We start from the raw sequence: 19,377 nt of genomic DNA, 5'->3' as shown, positions 1-19,377 counted from the left end.
AGCAGCATTCTGGCGCAGAGAATCTGATAAATATCCAATTACCAGGCGGGAGATGGCGGTGACAAGCGGAGTCTGATGGTGTTTGCTTTAGGAACTTCAGTTCGCCAAGCCTGGCTCAAGAGCAAGTGGTTTGGAAACTGGACTTCCTGTTTGGTTTCGGAATGAAGAGATCAGTGATACGACAGCGTACTATAAGAACATTAACGATATTTTCATCAACCAACATTGGCATCAAATCGGATATTTGTTCATATCAGTATCGTTTTTTCCGCGAGTGATGATACTAGCTTGATAGCTCAGTTTGTAGGAATGAGTCCAGAATTTCATACTTTGCACTTTATACTTTATTATTATTAATCATTACATAGCATTATTTAATTGGATTCTTTTTTCCATCCATCCATTTTCCTCCGCTTATCCAGGGGCAGCAATCACAGTACAGAAGCCCAGACTTCCCGGTCCCCGGCACCAAGGTTTTCCCGAGCAAACTGTGAGACTTAATCCCTCCAGCGTGTCCTAGATCTTCCCCGGTCCTTCTCCCAGCTGGGCAAGCCCGGAAAACCTCCCCAGGGAGGAGTCCGGGATGCATCCAAACTGGATGCCCGAGTCACCTCAACTGGATCCTCTCGATGTGAAGCAGCAGCGGCTCTCCACTGAGCCCCTCCCGGATGACCGAGCTCCTCATGCTGGATTTATTTGAGAATTTATTAAGGCTGACCTGTCTTACTTGATGATATTGTTATTATATTATAGTAGTATTGTTTGGTTTTTGGATTTGGGTTTTTGGTTTTTGCATCATTTGTTCATTGGCTATACATTAATATGTGACCTGACGTTAGTTGCCTATATTGGTATTGCTCCATATTGATTTCGGAAAGGGGTTGGCGTGCAAACCACACAGCTTAGAGACCCGAGTTCGATTCCACCCATCTCTGTGTGGAGATTGCATGTTATCCCCGTGCATGCGTGGGTTTTCTCCGGGTACTCCGGTTTCCTCCCACATTCCAAAAACATGCTAGGTTAATTAGCGACTCCAAATTGTCAATAGGTATGATTGTGAGTGTGAATGGTTGTTTGTCTATATGTGCCCTGTGATTGGCTGGCCACCAGTCCAGGGTGGACCCCGCCTCTCGCCCCAAGACAGCTGGGTTAGGCTCCAGCACCCCCGCGACCCTTGTGAGGATAAGCGGTAGAAAATTAATGAATTATTTCCTGTCAGCTTCATGGTGATTGAGTGGTTAGCACGCAGGCCTCACAGCTAGGAGACCCGAGTTCAAGTCCACCCTCGGCCATCTCTGTGTGGAGTTTGCATGTTCTCCCCGTGCATGCGTGGGTTTTCTCCGGGTACTCCGGTTTCCTCCCACATTCCAAAAACATGCTAGGTTAATTAGCGACTCCAAAATGTCCATAGGTATGAATGTGAGTGTGAATGGTTGTTTGTCTATATGTGCCCTGTGATTGGCTGGCCACCAGTCCAGGGTGTACCCCGCCTCTCGCCCCAAGACAGCTGGGATAGGCTCCAGCACCCCCATGACCCTCCTGAGGATAAGCGGTAGAAAATGAATGAAATGACCATACTGTAAAATCGGTAAGAAAGCCTAAATCGAGCCTCTCTATTCAATTCAAGAGCAACGAAAGGCCCTTCTTGTGTCTGTATCAGACTAAATGGTTACTGAATTGATTGAAACCATTTACTACGACAGCAGCGACAAGAAGTAAGGATGCTGACTCGGGTCCATAAAAGGCATAAGAAGCATCGGGGCAATGTCACTCTCAAACAAGCTGCACTTTCTCACGGTGATGGCTGAAGCATTTTTGTGACAGCTGCAACACAAACCCTCTCATCCTGCAGCAGAAGAAGATATCCAGGAACATGGTGGCACTGTTATTAAAACCCTTAGCAACGTTAGCACACCTTTAGCAAACTGATAAGCACTTGTGTGTACCTTTGAACAAAACATGGCTGCCACCAAGGAAAATGTCTTTCCAAACCAACTGACCATAAGTTATTGTTCATTTGTCATTGATCATTTGATTATAAAACTTAGATTACAATTATTACAATAATTAGATTATTGGATTGTATGCTACCATATCTTCTGAAATACTGAAATTCGACCACAATGGAGTCAAGTCCATTTTCAACCAATCTTCAGGACAATTTCTGGATTTATTGACCGATTTCAGAGCACCGTTAAGCAAATATGGAGATATCAGAGGTCAAAAGGAATGGTAAAAATGGAAAAAATGTTGTATACAACACATATGTATTCATTCCAGCACAGGAGATATGTCATGTTACATATATTGGTATTGGTATCGGCTGATATCGGTATCGGAAATTGAGATTTTTTTACGAGGAGGCATATGTTGCGACGCAAATATGTTACGGTTTTGAACACATATTGTTTTGAGAAGCCAAACTCTTCACCTAAGTGACCCCAACTAACCCAAACTACGTTTCCCATTACCGAAATCCAAGCAGAACTCAGCTCATGGGACAAAATGGGGGGTAAATCACCATTGATACACTACACTGCTGTTTGCCTTCAAGGAGTATTTCCCTAGTCCATGACTGCTTTGTACTGAACAAAACCTGACCTGAGTATGTTTAACGTTAACAATATAATTCCATCATATAAGGATTTGTCTTTGGGGAAGGAAAGAAAGAGTAGAAATGACAGCTCGTCTTGCAACTCTCAAGTGTGTTGTGTCAGCGTCATGTTTTGATGGATCTCTCCTGCGCCTGTCCGACACTCTTTTCTTCTCCGTGTCACTGTGGTAACTCCCTCCTCATAAAAACGCCAACGCTGGATTAAGCATCCACACATCCATACTACATAATACCCACCCCCCCAAACCCGGTCCCTCACTTCATTATAATAAAAGGATTAACCTGCCTCAGTGCTGTAAAGCGATCGGCAGCACAGGGTGGACACATGAACTGTCCTTCCCCTGACTTTTAAGCATAAATCATCACCCGTGTTCCTCAGAGTCACGCAGGCAATCACTCAGCCGCCTGTTGGGGCGGCGCTGTGGCAGCACCTCGTGCCAGAAACAAATCAGAAGCCATTATGGACACCTTGCAGTTGACTTACATAATAGCATATGTGATCACATTAGGTGGCCTGTCTCACTTTCAAGCTTTCTATTGCAGGACAGAATAATATGAAGTAGCATGCATGGCCCGTAGCTGGAGACATGCTCGGTGCTTGGACTAATGCGGCTTAACCAAAACTTTTGGACACCATTTGGCAGGATATTTTACACTTTCAAAATGGACGTACAATTGCAGAAGTACCTAGGCAGCGACGGAGCTCTTATGATTCTGCATCTATACACCGCCACAATGGATTTGAAGTGGATTTTAAGTGATGCAACCCCTTCTCCAGGTCTCATACGTGAAAATCCAATGCTTACATTGTCAGCATTAAAAACTGTTAAAATAAAAATTATTACAAAGATCCCTTGTCAATTTGCACATCAAATTTCACGGTTTCAGTCCTTGTCAAAAATATATCATTCATTCATTCATTTTCTACCGCTTATCCTCACAAGGGTAGCGGGGGGTGCAGGAGCCTATCCCAGCTGTCTTCGGGCGAGGCGGGTACACCCTGGATTGGTCGCCTGCCAATCATGAATTATTAAATCATGCTGTTTCATGGTTGAAATAAATAAAATTAAATTAAATAAATACAATTTTACATCATTATTGCCTAAATGGGGCGGCACGGCGGTCTTGTGGTTAGCGCGCAGACCTCACAGCTAGGCAGACCAGGGTTCAATTCCACCCTCGGCCATCTCTGTGTGGAGTTTGCATGTTCTCCCCGTGCATGCGTGGGTTTTCTCCGGGTACTCCGGTTTCCTCCCACATTCCAAAAACATGCTAGGTTAATTGGCGACTCCAAATTGTCCATAGGTATGAATGTGAGTGTGAATGGTTGTTTGTCTATATGTGCCCTGTGATTGGCTGGCGACCAGTCCAGGGTGTACCCCGCCTCACGCCCAAAGACAGCTGGGATAGTCTCCAGCAACCCCCGCGACCCTCATGAAGAGGGTAGCTATTCTACACTGGTCAAAAGGTGTTGGTGATGTTAATGGAATGTTCGGGGAAACACAGAAAGTTGATTGCTGGAACAACAGCCTTTATTGCAGGTTTGAATTACCTCACAACAAGCACAATAATCCCTGCTACGGTTGCAGGTGTAACCCATGGCAGGATAAAAATCAATCCTGGATGCTCAATGTCACTTCCTATCACAAAATTTATAACAAAACAGTCTTATCTATGTCTTAAATGTCTTATTTTCTCTTATCATATCTACTATGTTGGGTATTATGGGTATGAATGTTACTATAGGGATGTTATCTCATGTCTAGAGGGCTCTAATAATGTAAAAAATGTATTTAGAAGGTTGTAAAGAGGTTTTCTATGCTATAACTACACACATATTTGATTTATAAATGAGTAATCCTACTTTGTTAAAATCCACTTAGAGTGGCCGGATCTGGAACAGCGGTTAGACCTGACATGACAACAAATTTTGCTGGTTTTGCTATTATTGCCCAAAATTCTTTAATTTCAACTTTATTTTAAAGAGAAAAAAGAATTATCATTAAGATGATCATTCAAAGATCATTATGTCCCGTTCGAGCCAAGTGTCAAGTGTCGTGTACTTCCTGGTGTCAAAGGAACTACACACAAACAGCAACATAGGTGAATAAAAACAGACAATACACTACCAATGTATAATGCAGAATGTTAACCAAATATCACGTGAGCTCTAACCATTTGCTTTGCAGCTTTTTTTTCTACTAAGATTGTACAGCAAAGCACTATGGGAAACAGGAAGTACTCCCAGCGATGCTACATTATAAAGATTGCCTACGTTTAAGAAAAAAAAACTTCACACATATGCATTTATATAGTGTATTGTTAAACATTCGTAGGGGGTCATATTTGAGTCGTGTAAAATAATGGCTACAACAGACAACTTGGATGAGTTTGGATGGTAGCCACATGTTTTTATTGTTTGATTAATCACTATATCCATTATTGGGACAGGCCTAACTGCGATAAATGAGGGATTACTGTATTGTTAATAATCCAAATACGGTTAAGCCACTGAATATTAAATAAAATAGTTGTAATTCCTATTATAAAAATACAGCATACATGACGAGCTAATCATCATCATCGATCATTGCCAACCATTTACGGTACCCATGACAGTGTGGGGGGTGTAAACTAATACTTTAGATCCGTTTCCAGTTGAAAACATTGTCGTGCAAACAACCTGATGTAAATATGCAGTCTGGCGCTCTATTGTGACTGCGGTAGTCCCCGCGGCGATCTGTCTTCTGCAACCGTGATCCGTGATAAATTAAAAGCTGATTATTTCCCGCAGGGATAGCACCGAGTGCTTGGCCCCGAGCTGGCCTCCGTGCACCCTCTTGGCGGTGATGGATTAGTCCACGCTCTGCACTGTGGACCTGCTGCCGCTCACGCCACCGGACTAAGTACCTCCTATCAAGATGGTATCTCTGACTCTTTTCAACTTTTAATTTTTTTTGAGTCAATTCTATTCAGCATCCCCGTAGTATGAATCAACATATTTCTCGAAAACATATATCAAAAAGCACGAAGAGCAGATGCGCATGTCACGAGCCACAGCTTTTTACATTAAAACCTCATTCTCATGTGTCCGAACCACTTTCACCAGTGCGCCATCATTTGGATGGAGCACAGTGTAATTTGTCTGCGGTGATGGGGTCTGCCTGCGTGGGAACAAAGGTAGTCCGCCAAGGCTATTGTGCTCTTTTGTGTCCCATATGTCAGGAATCTGCTGCACAACAACAGCAAAACGGCAACAGTCATTATCCTGGTGTGGAATTACCACTATTATCCCGTCATCATCATAACTCTAATTATTGAAAGTTGCTCTGCAAGCAAGGTGGATGATGCAATGTTAATTGCATTTACGTGTAAATGCCACTCGTGTGGCTACCAAAGCACCTTTGTTTTATGCAAAACAGTCTTGCATCCTTCAATACCCCCATGGTGGTTTATGACAATTTATGAATTCTAATGAACACACAACACAACAGCGGCAGCAACAGAACCAATGTCATAATAACAATAAGGGAACAAACTGGTCAGTCAACATGGATACTACTGAGGAGCTTCACCTCGTCACCGTGCATTATAACAATTCGGGAATTCTAATGGACGCACAACACAGCAGTTCCAGAACCAATGTTGTAATTGCGGTATGAGAGCAAACTGGTCTGTCAGCTAGCATTATGCTGCTGAAGAACTCCAGTTCATCATGGCCCATTCACAAACTTCATAATATATATATCACAAGCACCAACAGAACCAATGTTGTAATACAAGCGGTGGTACGAGAGCAAACTGGCCTGTCAGCATTAATACAGCTGATGAGATCCACTTCAAGGTGCATTGTGGCAATTTATGAATTGTGATGAATGCACAACACTGGCAGCAACAGAACCAATGTTGTAATTGCAGTATGAGAGCAAGCTGGTCTGTCAGCAGGCATTAATGCTGCTGAAGAACTCCAGTTCATCATGGCCCATTCACAAACTTCATAATATATATATCACAAGCACCAACAGAACCAATGTTGTAATACAAGCAGTGGTATGAGAGCAAACTGGCCTGTCAGCATTAATACAGCTGATGAGCTCCACTTCAAGGTGCATTGTGGCAATTTATGAATTGTGATGAATGCACAACACTGGCAGCAACAGAACCAATGTTGTAACAGTGGTAAAGGGGCAAACTGCTCTGTCAGCATTAATACTGCTGATGAGCATCACTTCATCACAGTGGATTTTTGGCAATTTATGAATTCTAATAAACACACAACATAGCACCAACAGAACCGATGTTGTAAAACAAGCAGTGGTAAGAGGGCAAACTGGCCTGTTGGCATCAATACCGATGATGAGCTCCACTTCTTCAAGGTGCATTGTGGCAATTATGAATATGAATTGAAAAGTGATGAATGCACAACACTGGCAGCAACAGAACCAATGTTGTAACAGCTTTAAAGGAGCAAACTGGTCTGTCAATAATGAACGCCCCCTTGCCACAGTAAATTCTGACAATTCATGAATTCTAATGAACACGTAACACAGCAGCTACAGAACCAATGTTGTAATAGTGGTAAAGTGATCAGCCTGCAATAGTATCGCTGGTGAGCTCCACTACACCACAGTGCATTCCCACCATTCATGAATTGTAATGAATAACACTGCTAATGATGCAGCCTTACATGGTGTCGACAAGGAGTTGGGTAAAGTGGTGCATCATGTGGTGTTCCTCAAACACAGGAAGTGATCTCAGTTTGCCTTACGGGTGAGCAGCTGTGCCTGCTTGATGAATTCTTCAGCACAAAAAAAGTTTGTGCATCTGCTTTTCTATTCTCAAAAACATGGTTTGGCAGATGTGCGTTAATAAATAAAAATGGCGATATCTTCCAGAAGATGATTCTGCTCCCCTCCGTGAGGCACAGCAGCACTTTTGTGCATGAATCACCATGAAGGTGCACTTTCACAAGCCACTCTGGCAAATTAAATCCGTCCAATAATGCCTTCATCATCACTGTATTTCTGGACATTGACACCATCTATCTGGGCCTGGAAGGGGGGCGGCCGAGCCAGAAAGACCTGAAAATGTGGGAATGGGGAAGTTAATAGTTTGTTGCACTTTTTCCAGTGACGGCGCCGTGCAATCTCCCTCATCCATTCCCGCCTGCTTTCTGTAATAACTTCCAGATAGGCTCTCTGTAGCAGGGGCAGCCGATATGTGGCGGAATGCTACCGGACATCCTTCACGCTTACAAGAGGCGTGCACGCGACATCACAGCAGCGGCGGCAGCTTGTTTTGCTGCTCTGCGACATCTGATTGCAGATGGAATGGTTCTCTGGAAGGCGGCACGGCGGTCTGGTGGTTAGTGCGCAGACCTCACAGCTAGGAGACCAGGGTTCGGTCCCCGCCCTCGGCCATCTCTGTGTGGAGTTTGCATGTTCTCCCCGTGCATGCGTGGGTTTTTCCTCCCACATTCCAAAAACATGCTAGGTTAATTGGCCACTCCAAATTGTCCATAGGTATGAATGTGAGTGTGAATGGTTGTTTGTCTATATGTGCCCTGTGATTGGCTGGCGACCAGTCCAGGGTGTACCCCGCCTCTCGCCCGAAGACAGCTGGGATAGGCTCCAGCACCCCCCGCGACCCTTGTGAGGAAAAAGCGGTAGAAAATGAATGAATGAATGGTTCTCTGGAGGCCCACCACGATAGTTCTGAAAGGGAGTCTTCACTTCACGCTAGCTTATTTGCAAATCAGGAGCGTTACGGCGACATGAAACATGTCCAGCTAGCATAACCAGACTAGTTACTCTGTATATTTCTTATGTAGAAAGACAGTATTTCCATTACGTTTATGAATACAGTAGCTTACTGTGATTTGATTGCTAATATTATACAACATAAAACACCTGTAAAGCTACTTATTGTGTTTAACTTGCCCATGTTTTGGAGTGCATGAGAAAGTGTTCATTTAGTAACATTTATATTACACGCATGGATATCAAACCATGCAACATGTTTTTTTTTAGAGGGCTTCATAGTGGAAATAAGTGTACCCCGATGACAGCATTGTAAGCTAGATCAATTTAACTCATTTTGTCGTTCTATAATGCACAGAAAAAGGAATATGTAAAATTGTGAATGATTCCCCCAAAAGTGCAGTTCCTCTATAAATGTTTTTTTCTGTTACATTGACTACTTCATTGGGTAATCCAAGTGTAAAGGCTACTTTAGGGGTGTTATTTCATGTCTAGAGGGCTCTAATAATGTCAAAAACAGGTTTGTTATGCTCTAACTATAAAAGCATTTGATTTATAGACAAGGAATCAAACTTGGAAATTCACTTATGACAATTGGGTTTGGGACCAGTTAACCACTGTATTCCCTTCCTAAGTGATTCCTGACTGCACTCCAGGGAATACATGTTTTGCTAACCAACAAGTTTCCTTTTACACACCATTCTATATTTTGCCATAATAACTCCCGATTCAGCGGCATAGCGGTCGAGTGGTTAGCGCGCAGTTAGGAGACCACGGTTTGATTCCACCCTCGGCCATCTCTGTGTGGAGTTTGCATGTTCTCCTCATGCTCCGGGTATTCCGGTTTCCTCCCACATTCCAAAAACATGCTAGGTTAATTGGCCACTTCAAATTGTCCATAGGTATGAATGTGAGTGTGAATGGTTGTTTGTCTATATGTGCCCTGTGATTGGCTGGCCAGAAGTCCAGGGTGTACCCCGCCTCTCGCCCGAAGACAGCTGGGATAGGCTCCAGCACCCCCGCGACCCTCGTGAGGAAAAAGTGGTATAAAATGAATTAATGAATGAATGAACTCCCGATTTAGCGGCATAGCGGTCGAGTGGTTAGCGCGCAGTTAGGAGACCACGGTTTGATTCCACCCTCGGCCATCTCTGTGTGGAGTTTGCATGTTCTCCTCATGCTCCGGGTATTCCGGTTTCCTCCCACATTCCCAAAACATGCTAGGTTAATTGGCGACTCCAAATTGTCCATAGGTATGAATGTGAGTGTGAATGGTTGTTTGTCTATATGTGCCCTGTGATTGGCTGGCCAGAAGTCCAGGGTGTAGCCCGCTTCTCACAGCACCCCCCGCGACCCTTGTGAGGAAAAGTGGCAAAAAATGAATGAATGAATGAACTCCCGATTCAGGCACACTAACTTAAAAAATTTAATGTTTAATAAAAACATTTTTCTCTGTAAACTCTAAATATGGGCGGCACGGCGGTCTGGTGGTTAGTGCGCAGACCTCACAGCGAGGAGACCAGGGTTCGGTCCCCGCCCTCGGCCATCTCTGTGTGGAGTTTGCATGTTCTCCCCGTGCATGCGTGGGTTTTCTCCGGGTACTCCGGTTTCCTCCCACATTCCAAAAACATGCTAGGTTAATTGGCCACTCCAAATTGTCCATAGGTATGAATGTGAGTGTGAATGGTTGTTTGTCTATATGTGCCCTGTGATTGGCTGGCCACCAGTCCAGGGTGTACCCCGCCTCTCGCCCGAAGAAAGCTGGGATAGGCTCTAGCACCCCCGCGACCCTCGTGAGGAAAAAGTGGTATAAAATGAATTAATGAATGAATGAACTCCCGATTTAGCGGCATAGCGGTCGAGTGGTTAGCGCGCAGTTAGGAGACCACGGTTTGATTCCACCCTCGGCCATCTCTGTGTGGAGTTTGCATGTTCTCCTCATGCTTCGGGTATTCCGGTTTCCTCCCACATTCCCAAAACATGCTAGGTTAATTGGCGACTCCAAATTGTCCATAGGTATGAATGTGAGTGTGAATGGTTGTTTGTCTATATGTGCCCTGTGATTGGCTGGCGACCAGTCTAGGGTGTACCCCGCCTCTCGCCCAAAGACAGCTGGGATAGGCTCTAGCACCCCCGCGACCCTCGTGAGGAAAAAGCGGTAGAAAATGAATGAATGAATGAACTCTAAATATGTTAGTTTTACTAAAAAAAATTTACTAAAAAGGTTTGCCATCGCCACTGAGCTATTATAGAAGAAAAAGCCCCACTTTATTACGTATACTACATAAATCATACGGCGTATATTGCAGCCAGCCTATTACACCATCTATCAGGTGATGAAATACTTGCTAACAGAATAGTTAAAGCCGTTTAAGTCTCAATGTGCACGTGGGGGATTGCAACTCATTGCAAAATTGTGCTTAAAAAAAAAAGTTTCCGACTGCAACCCTTCCGCACAGTCTGGCAACTTGAAGACATTCACAATCCAGCAATTTGCCGACAAAGATCAAATGTGTGATACCAGACAGTGAAGGGAGTGATCCCGGAAGGCCCGGAATCATCCGTGCTGTGTCTAATAAAGACTCACCAAGCGGCTGTCAATTGCAGATCCGCCGTCTTAGACTGATTGAAGCAAAAAAAAAAAAAAAAAGTACTCTTGAGCGGAGCGGTCTTCTCAAAAAGGGAGAACATCTTAGCACATCTCAAAAATATCTGATTTTCTTCAAGTTCCAGCCAACATAAAGTATCTAGGGCTACGCTATCTGACAAATATAGTCCTTCCATGTGAAAAAGCACACGAGCAGAGCTGTTGCAAAGAAGTCGAGGGAGAGGATAATGAGAACTCTGTAGGTTTGTTCTGTCAAGTGTGTGTTGCCGCATGTCTACACGGTTCAACAATCCTCTGACATGGCGAGCATTATTGCGTATCGCCGAGATAGCGGCGGCAGCGGCTTAAGAGTTGCCAATTAAAAGCGAGCATGCACGGAGTAATTAGCAATCCTGAGTGATTGAGCCGGAGCGTTGTGTGTGTGTTTTCATGTTAGATTACAAATAAGCACAATCATCTAATTAGCTTGCGCTGGATACGCTTAATTAAAGTTGATACATGATGATATCCGCCCCCAAAAAATCCATCGGATTACAAAAACTCTAGTTAATTAGCATACTGACAGACAGCCGGCATTACTTTTCAGCCAATTAAAGATTCAAAGTTGGAAGTAACTTTTGGATGTATGCTTCCTCCTACGACAAGCTGACATTTCCCGACGCTGTTGTGTATAACAATGCCACATGAGTCAAATTGACAATTACAGGAGAGCGCCGTCCGCCCACCGCTGTTGTGTTATTTGTCTACCGCAGGCGCCCGCTGATTCACCTGCGGCATTTACTGGAGCCCGAGTGAGCACGCTCTCAAGAAGAATTAACTCCTCGCAGCTTTGCTTCATCAAATGTGTTAATTTGTTTGTGTCGGGGTGTGAAGTCGGGCGGCCTCTCGAGATGCTGCCCCTTGTTAGCCTGCTACTTGTTTGCTCAACCACGCGGCACTAAACACACCAACACACACGCAGGGATTAGTTCAAAGTTTGACAGGCTGGAAAAGAACCAAAGCGCCAACTCGCCGTCATTAGCATTATTTGATTAAAATGAGAAAATGGGATGGAAGAAACGTGGAATTCCAAATTAGGAGTACTGCATGATGGTTAAAATACTCAAAATGTTGAGTAAAACTACCTTAAATGATCCACTTAATGTGTCCATTCAAGTAATTGCAGTCTCCTGTAGTCGCAGGGTTCATGGCCAGGTCAAAAACATTGGCATTAACAGCTGTGGCTGTAGGCAACATCCCATTTTTATAAACTCTCAGCACTTGTATTTGTATGATATAATTTTTTAGAAATAAAATAGCAAAAACAACCATTTTAACTGCAAAAAACAGTTTAAACACAGCACTAAAGATGAACTATTTCATTCATTCATTCATTCATTTTCTACCGCGTTTCCTCACGAGGGTCACAGGGGAGATGGAGCCTATCCCAGCTGTCTTCGGGCGAGAGGCGGGGTACACCCTGGACTGGTCGCCAGCCAATCACAGGGCACATATAGACAAACAACCATTCACACTCACATTCATACCTATGGACAATTTGGAGTGGCCAATTAACCTAGCATGTTTTTGGAATGTGGGAGGAAACCGGAGTACCCGGAGAAAACCAGAGTACCTGGAGAAACCCCCCGCATGCACGGGGAGAACATGCAAACTCCACACAGAGATGGCCGAGGGTGGAATTAAACCCTGGTCTCCTAGCTGTGAGGTCTGCGCACTAACCACTCGACCGCCGTGCCACCTGAACTATTTCATTGCAACCTAAGTGTTCTGTTGAGAGTCCACTGGGCCGGCGCCAGTTGGTGCCAGTTTGCGCCAATGCGATTTGCTGTGGTACCTAGTGTCGCCAATAAGGTGCCTAGTGGCTTGCAGTGGCTCAGACGGAATCCCAACTGGCTCGTGGTGGGCCATAACGGCGGCAAAAATTGAGTTTGGCGGCAAGAAAATTAAAAACTAGTTACTCGGTATGATACTCGGTATCAGGACAATATGGAAAATATCAGCGAAAAAATTAATAAATGTTCAGCAGCATCAGCTAACACAACAACAGAAGTAGATAAGAAGTCCAGGAGGGGGCGGGACAAGGGCGCGGGTCTACAGTGAGGTCGACTGTGTTTACGGAGCTGTCAGTCACATGGTGAGGCCACTCCCACAGGACAAAAAAAGCCATCGCCGGGGGCGATGAGGAAATAATAGCCCTTTCTGTCGGGTCTGACGGACACCGCCGGGAATTAAAGCCGGCCTGTGGGACACATTCCATCCAACACTTTGAACACAGTGAAGATAGACAGTCAGGAAAGGAAATGTGTATGAAAAGTGCTCCACTCATAAGTTACACAATTAATGACATGCAATGAAAGAGCAGAGTGTCAGCAACCTAAGACGAGTCCTGACATTGTTTTGTGAAGGCGTACCTTTTTCTACTGTGTGGGTGTCCCTAATGTTTTAGCCAGTGGAGTTCTAGTCGAAATGTAAGGCAAATGGCGGTTATGCAAGCTCAAAATCCTCCCACCGTTGTGTAACATTATCATAAAATGTAAATTGTTGCCTTGCTAAAAAGTAGCCAATAAATGTTGCATGTTTGTCCTTAGGCTGTTTTCAAATGCATCCAAAGATCCTTCATGAAAAGGGAGGGTTTACTCAGCTCAGAGTGAACGATCCGGAGAGTACAGATGTTCCCAAACCACTTTGAGAACAAGTCAAGCCTGTCAGAGTGTTCGCTCTCTTTCTCTCTCTCTCTCTCTCTCTCTCTTTTTTTTTTTTTTTTTATAATGCAGTGAAACCAGCAATCAATGACTGGCAGGCAGGAGGCGGATCAATGTGAGGAAAAGTGCTGAAATATGTGACCATGAACATCTTGCACCTTCTGCTACAACGACCGGCGCCAGACGTGACATACGGCAAACTTGCCTTCAGTTCTTCGTTTAAAAGAAACGTCACACCCCCAGCTGTAAGTTTGAATCAGGACGGAAGGCATGGCTCGTCATTATCATGGGGTAGCATCTGTTTGCCGCACATCCTTCCAACATCACCGCTCGGAGCGGTGCAAGAGCCTCGGGGAAGAAGGTACATACGTACAGGGAGGGGGCGGGCCACTGCCTTCACATCCCTCCCCATGAATAACAATTTGTACCTGCAGGTAATTAAAGAGGACACACAATGGACTATCATCAAGCAAAGCACCGACACAAACACGTCCGATATTCTGTCCATGTGAGAAACGTGCGCATTGATTTGGAGTGGGAGCACATTTTACTACATCCATTACGGAGACAAATCCATGTTTTCATCCAACACTGCACATGCCTCAAAGGCGGAGACCGCTGCCTTTGTCCCAGACTGATGATGATGATGATGATGATGACCACTGCTTCCACTGGTCTGCAGACACTACGACGCATTGGGCAGACACTCAAATGCGTCTTGCAATAAAAGAGAAAAAGAAGAACCTCTCAACTTCACTGAAATGTGGAGTTCAAACTACATTTTCATGAGAAAGACGACGCACAAAACATCCGTAATTGAAACTAAGTCTTCAGCATAGACTCCAAAATATGTGGCGTTTTAGTGCTGTATGATAATAATAATAATAATAATAATAATAATAATCACCCTCGGCCATCTCTGTGTGGAGTTTGCATGTTCTCCCCGTGCATGTGTGGGTTTTCTCCGGGTACTCCGGTTTCCTCCCACATTCCAAAAACATGCTAGGTTAATTGGCCACTCCAAATTGTCCATAGGTATGAATGTGAGTGTGAATGGTTGTTTGTCTATATGTGCCCTGTGATTGGCTGGCCACCAGTCCAGGGTGTACCCCGCCTCTCGCCCCAAGACAGCTGGGATAGGCTCCAGCACCCCCGCGACCCTCATGAGGAAAAGCAGTAGAAAATGAATGAATCAATGAATGAATGAATAATAATAATAATAATAATAATAATAATAATAATAAAGAAAAAATAGAGTTGAATAAAAGCAAGTAAACAGAGTATAAGTTCCAGAAAGTGGGGGCAGCGATGGAGAAGGCTCTGTCTCCCCAGGTTGGGAGCTTGGTCTTACAGGGAGGTGCCAGGAGGTTTGAGTCTGAGGAGCAAAGGGGACGTGGGGGATTGTGTGGACGGAGGAGGTCTGTGAGGTATGGGGGGGTCAGATCGTGGAGGGCTTTGTAGGTTATGAGAAGAACTTTGAAGTGAATGCGTTGGGGGACAGGAAGCCAGTGGAGGTTTTGGAGGACAAGGGTAATGAGCTGACGGGAGCGGGTGGAGGTGAGGAGGCGGGCAGCGGAGTTCTGAATATATTGTAGTCTGTTGAGGGTTTTGGATGGTGTACCGTAAGAATACTGTTACAGTAGTCCATTCTGGTTGGGATGAATGCATGGATCAGAGAATGAAAGTGATGGACAGAGTCGGGCTATGTTCTTAAGATGGAAAAAGGCAGTCCAGGTTAATTGTTTGATGAAGTTATGGGTGGGTGTTGTGATGTTTTTGGAACCGATGATGATAATATCTGTTTTGTCACTATTAAGTTTAAGAAAATTTAGTTCCATCCAGGTTTTGATATCAGTTAAGCAGTTGTTGAGGGTGGAGTGGATATTGGAGTTGATGGAGGTGGTGGAAATGTATAGTTGAATATCATCGGCGTAGCCGTGGAAATTGAGGCCATGTCGACGGATGATATTGCCAAGTGGAAGGATGTAGAGGATGAAGAGAAGAGGACCAAGCACTGAACCTTGGGGAACACCTTGAGGTAAAGGCCTGCTGCCTGTCCAAAAACCCAACATTAGGCATGTTCAAACTCAAGGCCCATATTTTTGTGGCCCCATATGAATATATATACAGTATATATGTATGCACAGTAGTGTAGAGTAGAGTAGAGTTCCATTCACAGAACACTGACTACAATGACAGTCCAACAACAAAATCTCAACCAACAAGTAGCAGTAAGTAAACACACACACGGCAACTACTACTACTAAGACTGGGAAAAACTGGGTTTTTACAAAAAAAGTGACGCAGGGCATGATGGGAAGTATATTTTTATATTTATGTTTTAGATTTCTTTGTGGTTTTGCCTTAATCCGAGCTCGAGACCCCTGCACTACAATTACTAACTACTAATTTATGAATGAAAAGTCATCATTTTGCTTTTTTCAGCTTCATGTTATGCCACGACTTAAAGGGCACCGGTGACGGCAACATGGTGAGATGCAATAAAAATGGGACTTAAGTATTATACATGTACTGTCCTGGCTGCTCAGTGAAATATGGATAAAGCCAGAATATATACTGCAAAAGTAGCCGTGTAGCTATTAGGTTTACGCAAAGTCATAATGAGTTACACTCTAAAACAGACTTGTACGTATATGAAATACGACAACAGTTTGCAGTAAAACGGTTCAGCACACACCGAACCGTCCCTCCGGAGAAAAAGTATCAAACGTCGAGAGCACAGCTGAGCGTGCAAAAAAAAACGTCCGAAATACAGAAGGAGACACTTGCAAGGGAATGCAAATAGCAGCGATGCATCATGACAGTCGCCAGATCGACCTTGACGTATACTATGTTGTCTTGATGGTACCTATACGTACCGCCGCTGTCGTCAGCATAAAAGGTTTATGCACTCATTCATGATGTCAACACGGGAAGCTGGGAATAATCCCTTCAAAAGGAAGAAGCAGGGAATGTGCGGAATAAGAAATGGATGTACTCCTCGATGCCTCAAAGTCACCACCAGGACACAATAACACGATCATTGAGGACAAACCTGCTATGGAGGATGACACTTTGGATGTTTGACTGCTACTAAGTGAAAATGATTATTTAATTGTAACATTTTCTAAAATTTTAATGAATGAACTAGCTGGCCTCCAGACGGGAAAAAAATAATTCACACAGTTACTTGCATACTTCTGGGTACACAACTTGCATTTTCATAACCAAACTCAAGACAACGCATGTTGTTGTAATGTCAGCTAAATGAAGCCACTTCATTAAATACTGTTATTAATTTACCATTGCATCCCAACATTGCTTTTCAAGCACACTAGCTTCCTTTCCTCCCCAAAAAATTCTTCCCATACACATCTCAACACACGTCTCGGTACAATCCAGTCTGTGTGCCCTGTACTGTATCATTCATAACATACCATGGGGCCAAAGAAAGTGTCAGTAATTTGATAAATAAGGTAATGGTAATGGTTTTATTTCATTTGAACATGCATCAGATTACAATTGAGTGCATCCCATAATAAGTTCACAGTTCCGCATGTCCAAAAAGAGTAGGAAGAAGCAAAGCTTATTAAATCCTACCCCTCCATCTGGTACTTTTACAATCAGTAACTGTTACATTTGTTCACTTCCTGCTTTCCTAATATAGTTTAATATTTTTTTATTTTGTGTTTATTATTTTTTTTAATTTTTGTCCCGTACCTAAGTACAAGGTGATATGAGCATCCAATGCCATAATGGGTACCATAGTAAGTGTCAATATAGTGATTCAAGACTCTTCATCCTTGTATTTAGCAAACATCAACTGCTTGTATTGTTTCTTGAATTGGCTCATCGTTGTGCATTGTTTGATTTCCTTACTCAATCCATTCCATAGTTTGATTCCACATACTGAAATGCTATGCTAATGCTAACGTAGTCCTAGCATAGAAGTGTTTCAAATGTACTTCTTCCCTGAGATCATATTTCTCCTCTCTTGTAGAGAAGTATTGGATGACATTTTTAGCTAATTGGTTATTTTTAGCCTTATGCATTATTTTAGCTGTTTGAAGATGAAGTATTTGTGATTTCAGAAATAAGGAGTTAGTATATTCTCTGTAGGCGGCATTATGAATTATCCTTACTGACCTTTTTTGCAGTACATTTAGCGAGTGAAGATTGCTTTTATAGTTATTACCTCATATTTCCACACAATATAGTAAAACACGATTGAATTCATGTGAGAACTTGTCGCAAAGTATAAAAATGGTAACAATCGCAACTAACAAGAGTCTTCTATATATATTTATATTTCATATTTTTATGTAATATTTTTTTTCCCTGTGAAGCAAGGTAGCTTTTCGAAAACACAACGAGGCTAGCTAGCAGCCCTACCATAACCACCATACATACATACACATGACATGACACGTACATATTTTTAAATATACATTTTCAACCAAACTTTAATAGTGTTGCTATTTTGTTATTCAACACTGTCAAATCTATTTTAAATCTACCATTATACTGAAAATAGCTGGCTAGCTAACTAGCTCATTGGGACGCTATGTTAACACGCACCCTCTTAATCATGAAATTAATGGAAATAAATGAAAGTCAATCATGTCTATTTTCAGTGTTCATCATAATATTATTCCAAAATTTACAATTTTAGAAATTTTAGGGTGTAACTTTTTAGAAAATTGCTACTAAAGTGTTTCATTATTATGTATGTGATAACTCGCAAGCTAGGCTAACTAGCATGTGAACTATCCTTCCACTTATGTTGTTAAAAAATGTTTCTTTAGCCTCCAAGAGACCATCCCAGTGTGGTAAGTAAGATGGGTGCCTGCTAGACAGCTGGTTGTCCCAGTAGGAGTTGCATCGCCTGATGCAGGGGGCCTGAGGCGCCAGCAGGCGTATACAACACAAACTATTAGAGCGGAGACAATATGCTACCTTAAATACGGGCCAAACTAGCCCAGAGAAGCGCGTAAAGAATATTTTTAAGATTACCTCATTGCTGTTCCAACTAAGGAAGTCAATGATTTTAGAACGGTCTGCTTGGTCTGTTTGATTTCCACCTAATCTCCTTGCGAAACTTCAACAGAACATCTTAATCCGCAGTCTTTCATCTCCTACTTTTGTTTCCCGGCACAGATGAAGTCACTTCTTCCTCCCAACGCTCATTCCTCTGCAACCCTCGTGTGTGTGTGTGTGTGAGAGAAGGATGCATGCTGCATTACAAATGGGCATTAAAATTGAACCGCTGTGGGTTTTCTTACCGCAGAAACTATCTCTGACATTCTGATGTGTTTTTATGTTCAAAGTTAACATAAAAAAAAGCTTAAAAAACGCAGAAGTTGACCGGCTTACCCATCGGATTGACTTGACATTTCTCACACACACACAACTTGAAGGTGTTTTTGAGGAATTAACAAGGAATTAAACAGGACATGCATAACGTTTCAACAAGATTGGCTAAAAAAAAAAAGCATGGCCGCCATCAAGCAAAGAGACTAATCGTCCATAAGGAATTGACCATTTGTCTAATGATGACAAAAGTTTGAGGATATCTGTATTGCGTGTATTACATGGGCTGCACGGTGGATAAGTGGTTATCATGTTGGCCATACAGTCTTGAGGAGTTTGCATGTTCTCCCTGTGCGTGCAAGGGTAATTTCCAGGTACTCTGGC

The 19,377-nt window shown here is 43.2% G+C and overlaps 1 protein-coding gene across 3 annotated transcripts in view; it reads right to left on the bottom strand.

The window, feature by feature from the left end:
* The window catches only part of robo1 (roundabout, axon guidance receptor, homolog 1 (Drosophila)), a 379,506-nt gene that overhangs the window by 268,596 nt on the left and 91,533 nt on the right, over positions 1 to 19,377 (bottom strand). The gene's annotated exons all lie outside the window — the stretch shown is intronic.

This window comes from Doryrhamphus excisus, chromosome 8 (assembly GCF_030265055.1).
Source record: "Doryrhamphus excisus isolate RoL2022-K1 chromosome 8, RoL_Dexc_1.0, whole genome shotgun sequence".
Lineage (NCBI taxonomy): Eukaryota > Metazoa > Chordata > Actinopteri > Syngnathiformes > Syngnathidae > Doryrhamphus > Doryrhamphus excisus.
Note: the sequence above shows the minus strand (reverse complement) of the source record. Positions and strands in the feature narration are given on the sequence as shown.